The sequence below is a fragment of the Diadema setosum genome, chromosome 11 (genome assembly GCF_964275005.1).
Source record: "Diadema setosum chromosome 11, eeDiaSeto1, whole genome shotgun sequence".
Taxonomy (NCBI): Eukaryota; Metazoa; Echinodermata; class Echinoidea; order Diadematoida; family Diadematidae; genus Diadema; species Diadema setosum.
In genome coordinates, this window is record NC_092695.1 from 28719618 (window position 1) to 28728797 (window position 9180).

Sequence of the window (9180 nt, forward strand, 5' to 3'; positions counted from 1 at the left end):
CCCAAATATGTAAATACCTTTTATTACTTTTTTTTTTGCTTGTCAGCCGAATGTGACAGCAAAATATCCCCCCCCCCCCCATCAAAAGTGAAGCGAACTCCCTGCTCCTATAAAGTTGTAGCGCCGCTCCTGCACATGGTTATGTAACTTTTTAACTCAGTGGTTGTTGAATTGAGAACAGTGTAAGACGAAGTTACTACATGTCCGTCGAAGTTTCAGGGACATGCAGTCACATGATAATTATGAATTCTGATCAAATACTGCTTCAGAAGTTTGTGTCTGCCATCTGGCTTGAAGAGTAGACAGGTTAGAAATACAGTGAGGCATCTCCGATACAGAATCGTTGAATAGTCGCGGATATAAACCCTTACAGGAAGTAATCATACAAAGACTCCAGCTATCATTCATTTATTTTGCCGATACTACGTATGTAGAGGTCTGCTTCATTTCGTGTCAGTGGTAATGAATGTTAGTATGTGCGTATTCATTTTTTAAACTTTGAAAGACAATCGACTCTGTTGTGCTGATGAGGAAATAGATTTATCCTGCGTCATTTTGCCGAAAAATGTTTTGCATCTATTCTAACCCCTGTTGTTCACTGATGTCAATCAAAACCCACACATTGTGATTGTTTGGTGGTTTTTGTTGTTGTTGTTGTTGTTGTTGTTGTTGTTGTTGTTGTTGTTGTTTTTGTTGTTGTTGTTGTTTTTGTTGTTGTAGTGTTGTTGTTGTGTGCAGGCCATTAATAAAAGATCGACACTCACACATACAAAATGATAATACGAACGGACCGTCTTTCACAGAATCATCGGTCTTTCTCTACAGAATCAATTGTCTCCACTGCTTTTTAAATTTGGAAGCACTCAAAAACTTGGGAACGTGATGTTGGATCCTATGAAAGGTATTTGTATATTAAGTTGACCGAAGGGAAAAAAAAAATAAGTGATGTCACTTCTATAATGTTTTCATGTGTGTTCATGTTCATGTTCATACTGTGTTCTCTTTATAACCCCCTCCCCAAACCTTGCACATCAAACATGAACACAGTTATACCCAAGCAAACACACACACAAACATGGTTATGTAACTTTAACTCAGTGGCTGCTGAATTGAGAACAGTGCAAGACAAAGTTACTTACATGTCGGTCGAAATTTCAGGGACAGTCACATGTGGATTCTGACCAAATACTGCCTCAGAAGTTTGTGTCTGCCATTTGGCTTGAAGGGAAGACATGTTAAAAGTAAAATGAGGCGTCTTCGATCTCACTCACAAGCGTTGAACAGTCGCGGATACCTACACCGAGGAGGTACTTGGCGAGCCTAGTACCTCCTTACCCTTACAGGAAGTATTCATACAAAGACTCCAGCTATACATTTATTTATTTTGCCAATACTAGAGAGGTCTGTTTCATTTCGTGTCAGTGGTAATGAATTAGTATGTGCGTATTCATTTTTAAGACTTTGAAAGACAATCGACTCTGTTGTGCTGATGAGGAAATAGATTTATCCTGCGTCATTTTGCCGAAAAATGTTTTGCATCTATTCTAACCCCTGTTGTTCACTGCTGTCAATCAAAACCCACACTGTCAAAAGTCCCAGAATTATGTTTATGTTGGTTTGGTGTGTCTTTTTCACCATCGCAGGAGTTGCTCGTGAGAGCAGACTCCGGTTAGCACAAGGCTTAAAGGAAACCCAAACCCAAAGAGAAATGCGGATTGAATTAAAGCAGCAACATTAGTAGAACACATCAGTGAAAGTTTAAGGAAAATCGGACAATTGATGCACAAGTTATGAATTTTTAAAGTTCTGGTGTTGGAACCGCTGGATGAGGAGACTACTAGAGATTATGACGTATGTGTGGACAACAATATAAAGAAAAATATAAAGGGAATTCCACCAAAAAAAAAAAAAAAATCACTTTTCCATAGCATAATGAATATCACTTGATAACAGCTTTCAGAAAGCGGGGGGGGGGAAATAATTGTTACTCTTAACATACATGTCTGAGTATCAAGTTGATGGAATGTGTAATATTTTAACGCAATTTTATATAATCGAATGCATAAATAGATAAATTTTGAATAAACCGATATGTACACACACACACACATATATATATATATATATATATATATATATATATATATATATATATATATATATATATATATATATATATATAATTATATACACACACCGCACACAAGCAAATCCCCACGCCCTAAAGCCCTTGAAAAAGGCTAGTGAAATAGCCGAAAGCTCGGGGAATAAAGGCAAGACTGAACACCACTGCAAAGTCTATACTGCAAGTTTTCCTTCCGTCTCACATATATATATATATATATATATATATATATATATATATGATTATAATATGTATAATGTCGTCAAGCGGTTTGTCAAATCCTTTCATACTCTATAAGACACTAAATTATCATGTGTTATTCGTTCTGCTTCCGGGACTATACAAGTATACGTGTATATCCCCCATTTCCCTCTCTAATTATTCTGGAAAGCAAATCAGGCAAAATGCGAGCAGAACTTTTCCACCCCCACCGTTCCTCACCATAAGGTACCTCCACACAATCATGCAGACACTCATCCATACAACACACAGAATCACTTTATTCCCCCACAGCTTTTCAAATTCTGAAGCAATCAAAAACTTGGGAACGTGAAGCTGGATCCTATGAAGGGTATTTATGTTTTGCTGCTTGTCAGGCGACGTCAGTAAAGAAGTGTCGCCCAAAAATGTAAATACCTTTTATTACTTTTTTTTTGCTTGTCAGCCGAATGTGGCAGCAAAATATCCCCCCCCCATCAAAAGTGAAGCGAACTCCCTGCTCCCATAAAGTTGTAGCGCCGCTCCTGCACATGGTTATGTAACGTTCTAACTCAGTGGTTGTTGAATTGAGAACAGTGTAAGACGAAGTTACTACATGTCCGTCGAAGTTTCAGGGACAGTCACAATATCATGATAATTATGAATTCTGATCAAATACTGCTTCAGAAGTTTGTGTCTGCCATCTGGCTTGAAGAGTAGACAGGTTAGAAATACAGTGAGGCGTCTCCGATACAGAATCGTTGAACAGTCGCGGATATAAACCCTTACAGGAAGTAATCATACAAAGACTCCAGCTATTATTCATTGATTTTGCCGATACTACGTCTGTAGAGGTCTGCTTCATTTCGTGTCAGTGGTAATGAATGTTAGTATGCGCGTATTCATTTTTTAAACTTTGAAAGACAATCGACTCTGTTGTGCTGATGAGGAAATAGATTTATCCTGCGTCATTTTGCCGAAAAATGTTTTGCATCTATTCTAACCCCTGTTGTTCACTGATGTCAATCAAAACCCATACATTGTGATTGTTTGGTGGTTGTTGTTGTTGGTGGTGGTGGTGTTTTGTTTTTGTTTTTTGTTTTTTTGTCCTGTTTTTTGCTCAGGAGTTGCTCAGGAGAGCTAAATCCGGTTAGCACAAGGCCTAAGTTGGGGTCATGTTGTTGTGATTCACCCGTACACGAGTTTATTCTGTAGGGACGTCACGCTTTCATTTTCTTCAATCAGTCAAGCGTGAGTGTGCAACGTGAATGAATGTCGAACCACAACATGAAGACATTTGCCTATTGCGATAATTCGATAAAGATAATTGATGCGATAAAAATTTGGTTTGGCTTTAGATGTAAATAGAGGCTTGGTTCATTCAGATATGTATGTATGTATGTATGTATGTATGTGTGCGTGTGTATGTATGTTTGTCGTTAAATTGTACCGCGCCGTTAAAAAGAAAATTATACAGGCCTAGTGTCCCATCATAAAAAGGACTGCAGTAAGATTATGATCACGTGGCAATGGCAAGAATCCCAAGCGATGAGCAGAAAATTGTCGCATTTCAAAACGATTTCTGTACGATTATCTGTTAATAAATGAATATTGCTGATCTGACTATCTCGTCCTTGAAAGCTTCATTTTCATCAGTAAATAATACTGAGCACATGAGTGGCAAGTGTGCTATCTGTGCGTGTTCGTTCTTCAATGCCTGCGAGGGGGAGAGGCATCCTGGTATATGGTAATCTTACTTTTCGTTCACCGTTCACGTCTCCCTATGGCAGACACAAAGCGAGCACAAACATTGCAGGTACTTGAGAAGCCCTCGATAAATCAATATTTAAATAGGGTGACAGAAAATTACATGGAGACCAGAGAACATTACGTTGGTTCAAGTTCAAAGCCTCGAGGATCTTATACCAAGTGTATAATAAGCAGAAAGCAATTCAACGGCGCATTCCTGCGTGCCATACGACCAAACAACATCACGTAAATTTCATGCGGCAGACATCAAAGGAAGGTGTAAGGGGGGGGGGTGAACAATTTCATCTTGGTTCGTGGGATGTGGTAATGGCGAAGGGAAGGTAATTTTAAGCTGAATTTTTGTCTTTCTTTCTCTTTCAACCATACCGAAAAGCATACACATCCACGCAACTAAGACAATGCTGAAAACATTAAATTCTTCTTTATATTTCTATACACTTTGTATTACGAATTCAAAGATTTCGCAAGAGACCTTAACCCGTTCCGTATAGGCCTATACGAGAACCTGGTGGACTGCGTATTAAGTTTATGGACATTCCAGAATTCAGTATGGAATGGGTTAACTACTAAATAAAGTTGAAAAGACAGACCAACCATACTACTATGGCAGCAAAAACAAAAACAAACAAACAAAGAAATACAACACCAATTTTCACAGCAGAGATGCCCATGAAATGAGCGTCAGTCATATTTCAGAGAAATTAAAAGAAATTTTGAGCTTGTTCAAAATTTCTTTGAATTTCTCTGAAATATGGCTGTTTACGACAATGAAAACTGTTTGCGAATTTGATTGCAATTGTTTACGAATTTGATTGCAACTGTTAACGAATCAGGACAAAACCTAAAATTCCCTAGAATTCGCTACGCTCGCAAACATTTGCCGCTCAGTGAGATACCCCTTTAATGATTTAAATTCGGTATTGATATCCAGGTTGCCCAGAATTTGATCCACCACATAAGAAGATGTTTCACGTAGATCATAAACTGTCCTAACAAACCTAAAACGTAGTGACACCTACAAATAAAGAAAAGAAATAGAGTCAAAAATAATTTGCTTCAACTCTCCGAACACTGAGTTTATGGCTTTCGTTAAGTATGAATCACAGAACAGTTATTGAATATTGAATATAACAGCTGAGCTGAATCAATGTCAAGGAAGTATGTTTTCTCACGCATACTTTTCGGCTAAATACAAACACATTTATTTTTTTTTTCTTGTCATGCACTTGAAGAATTTCCTTGCAGAAACAAATACATAACCAGACCATTTCATGCGTCATAGCACAGCGGTCGAGAATCAACTTTCAAATAATAATTATGCTCTCTTGTTTGGAGTCCATGAACCAGACTTGTTTGCATTACAATAATAGATTATTGACTCACGTAAATGTTACAAAGAGCCGGGCACACACATTAAAACCACGGCTGTTGCCGCGGTCGACTGAAATATTGTTATGCATTCATATCAAAGGGGATTGAATGTTACTCATAATGTTACTCATACCTTCCCTTAGGGAAAACAAGTTTATGCTCAAAGAAGTTACTTGATTGTCGTCGACTGACGAGAATGAAAGTTAATCAGGGAGGTGATGTTTTCACCTCCGTGGTCATCAGTGACGTACTGAGACTGTATGTTCTGATCGGTAGCCCTGGTAAAAAAGAGAGTTGACCATTTTGCATTGCGTGTACTAGGAGCCCGCGGTGGGAAAGGCTGCTACTCGTGTCAGCTGTTTGTTTATATTTTTGTGTGTGTTTACATCAGTCATACTCAGAACGATATTGCGTATCAAACTACATTATCTACAACAAATAAAAGAGTACTGACTAAAAGAACATATGGATAGCTTATTATAGTCTTATATCAGCGGTCTCTTTGCTTGCCACATCAGATGGTCTTCATGTAACAGGTAAATAGAGAAAGAAACATAGAGAGAGAAAAAGTAGAGGCGTGGTGGTGGGAGGGAGGAGCGTACATACTATGAATTATTTCATACTAATTATTAAAAAAACCCCACACACACATAAAACGTACTTAAGTCATACGGTATCTTGACAATATCGTCTAAATTTGCAAGACATGGTCTTTTTTGAAAGCTTGGAGGGGGCGTGCTCTTCTAGAGCACGGCGCTGAGGTACATCCGAAGAGATTTTCATCACACACGGTTACTCCTCTTAAATCTATAAAATGCTGCTGACTCTTTTTATGCGGATAAAACCGTCACATGCATCAAAGGAATTATGAAATAAGAACTGGTTATTCATACATAAGCGACTTTGAAACCCCCGTTGAGATACGCAATCCCCCCCCCCCTTTTTTCATGGTTCTCATTTAGATTGGTAAAAAAAAAAAAAAAAAAAAAAAAAAAAAAAAAAAAAAAAAAAAAAAAAAAAAAAAAAAAACATGTCATGAATATCCACACAACCGAGTGTGTTACAGGTGAATAGGATATAGGGCTAAGAATCGAAGATTAATCTGCTTGATAAAACTCGTGTTGCATGTGCTCAATCTTATGTCACCTTGCAAAAACTGAGAAGAGATATCTGTAATGTCTATTTTTGTAACATCTTATCAGTATCTTTTTTGTTTTGTTTTGTAGTCGTGATGGTCAACATGACTCATTTCGTAACTGTTATGCATCAGATCTCCAGCGTTTCATACTGATAATATCAGCGTGATTGTCATCTCGCATAAAATGAAGGTTGCTGATGCGATAAATATTTATTTCAAGCAGCATACACTATGCAGTTGAGCGTCTCGGCTTCGAGATGTAAGGTCAGTCACGTACTGACTTAGAAATACCAGGATACACCAGGGAGGGGTCAGTACCTCCCTGCTGGATAAAACCGTGACTGTCTGTACACGTGCTATTTCACAAAAACGTGATTCTAGTTTAAACAAGTGACAAATAGAGAGGGATGAATGTCACAGCCACAGTCATTATTACGGCATGACAAATTACCTGACACTGAAATCATTAGAATCATCAGAATTAGACAACCTTTCCTCCTTTTTTTTTTTTTTTTTTATTCTTCAGATGGTGAAGTGTGAATTTTAGATATGATTTTAGTTTTGGCGCACAACGAGGCAAAATTATTTTCAGAAAGATTACACCGCTGTTCGTCTTTCCAGGAATAATAAAGTAGGCTACATGATTGTGTATTCCATTCTCTTTTGCCATACTTGGAGAGTGTGATATAAGTTGTGCGTCAACGAAATCAGGGAGAAAAACTAGCTCAGTCCGCAGCGTGTCTGGCCTACAATCAAGCAGTCGCGGGTTCAAATCCCACGCAGTGCTGATGAACGATCGCGTGTTGTCGCGATGTCGCGACAGAAGACAATAATAATATCCCCTAGACAGAAAAGACGAGGACATCAACATAAAAAAAAATAATAAAAATGTTCTAACTGCTGATGCAGCGACCCGCGCAAACAAACAAAACTTACAATCAAAATACTACCGAAGCAAAGCAAAGCAAACAAATCCCCCGCTATTAATATACAATACCATGTGCATGTAATTATCACGTACTATACTGAGGAGACACTACTGAACTTCAAATATAACTCAAGTCTGATTCTCCGAGCCCCTCTCTTCCCACAGTCCTACGGTCTATACATGAACCAGCATCGTGTGTGTGTATGAGATTGTGATGTACCAATCCTGTGACCCAGAGGAAAAAAAAAGAAATAATTAATATCCTTGTAAGGACAATGATGTATACCAAATCATATCAAATTAAATCGAATCAAAACATATATCAAATATATTTCAACAATAGGCCTACATGTTAGCTGGTCTAGTTTTATCCAATAATTCACTGAATTTTTGCCAACAGGCTTGAAGCACTTAGTTGAATACTTTGAAACCCTCCCTCCCCCCCCCCCCCAAAAAAAAAAGAAAAAAGAAAAAAAAAATAAACTCAGTGGGGCCAGTGTATTTATTCTCACTGTGACTTGGAGATGTGATGCCGACTGGAAAAGAGGCTATTATATACACTCGTCTGCTATCTGAGCAGAGTGAAAATTGACGTGAACGCAAGGGCTGGTTTATAGACGTTACAGAAAAGTACGGTCTGGAAAAGTTTGCCAAAGTGTGGATAAGTCCATCATTCCAGTCCAATACATTTACAGTTTGTTTTGACAGGGTACAATGTGAGGTGTGTCTCTAACTGCATGTCTTTGCAGGTGAATATCTTCCATTAAAGTACAGTGCAAAAACAAATTTGTTATCTCTCAATATTTCGCTCGATCTTTCTTTCAGAAAACACACGATAATGATCACAAAATTAACGACAATCTTATTTGTGTCTATTTTTCTAGAAATTACTGCTTAGCAAACACTCTGAAAACCATGTTTACACAAACAATCATGCATGTACTTTGTGAAACAGGAAATGTGAGCTTGCCTAGCAAATGTGAAAATTCTTGTGTGTTTGCTTGGTTCAATAATGTGGCTTTGTGGAAAACAACAAGACAAGTGTTGATTGATTAATCCATCCATTTATCTGCACAATGAAAATGTGAGCAGCAAAGCATGCAATTAAATGGGATAATATACAATTGTACACTGTAGTATTAAGAGGACACAAATTGTCCCCTGACTCCTTAGTACAATGTATACATTTGTGTATATGCATGTTTGTAAATTATATATATATATATATATATATATATATATATATATATGTTTATATATATATATATATATAAATGCGGCCAGGAGCAAACGTATTTTGTACATTTGCTTCAGAAACGGATTTAATTTTACATCTTTTTCGCACCCTGGCCGCTGACGAAGAGTGCGACTACCTGCTTGTACAATTATGACTTGCGAGCTCCTCCGGCAGGAAGGAGTTTCCTGAATTTGCCGTTTTGGTTTTTCATACATATTATATATATATATATATATATATATATATATATATATATATATATAAAAATGTGTGTGTGTGTGTTTGTGTGTGTGTGTGTGTGTACAAGTATGTATCATATATGCAAAAGTGATTCAGCACTACCCATTAAATTGCATCTTCATCATCTGTTTGAGCAAAGTTATATTATGAAGATCTTGTAAAGGTATTTAGAG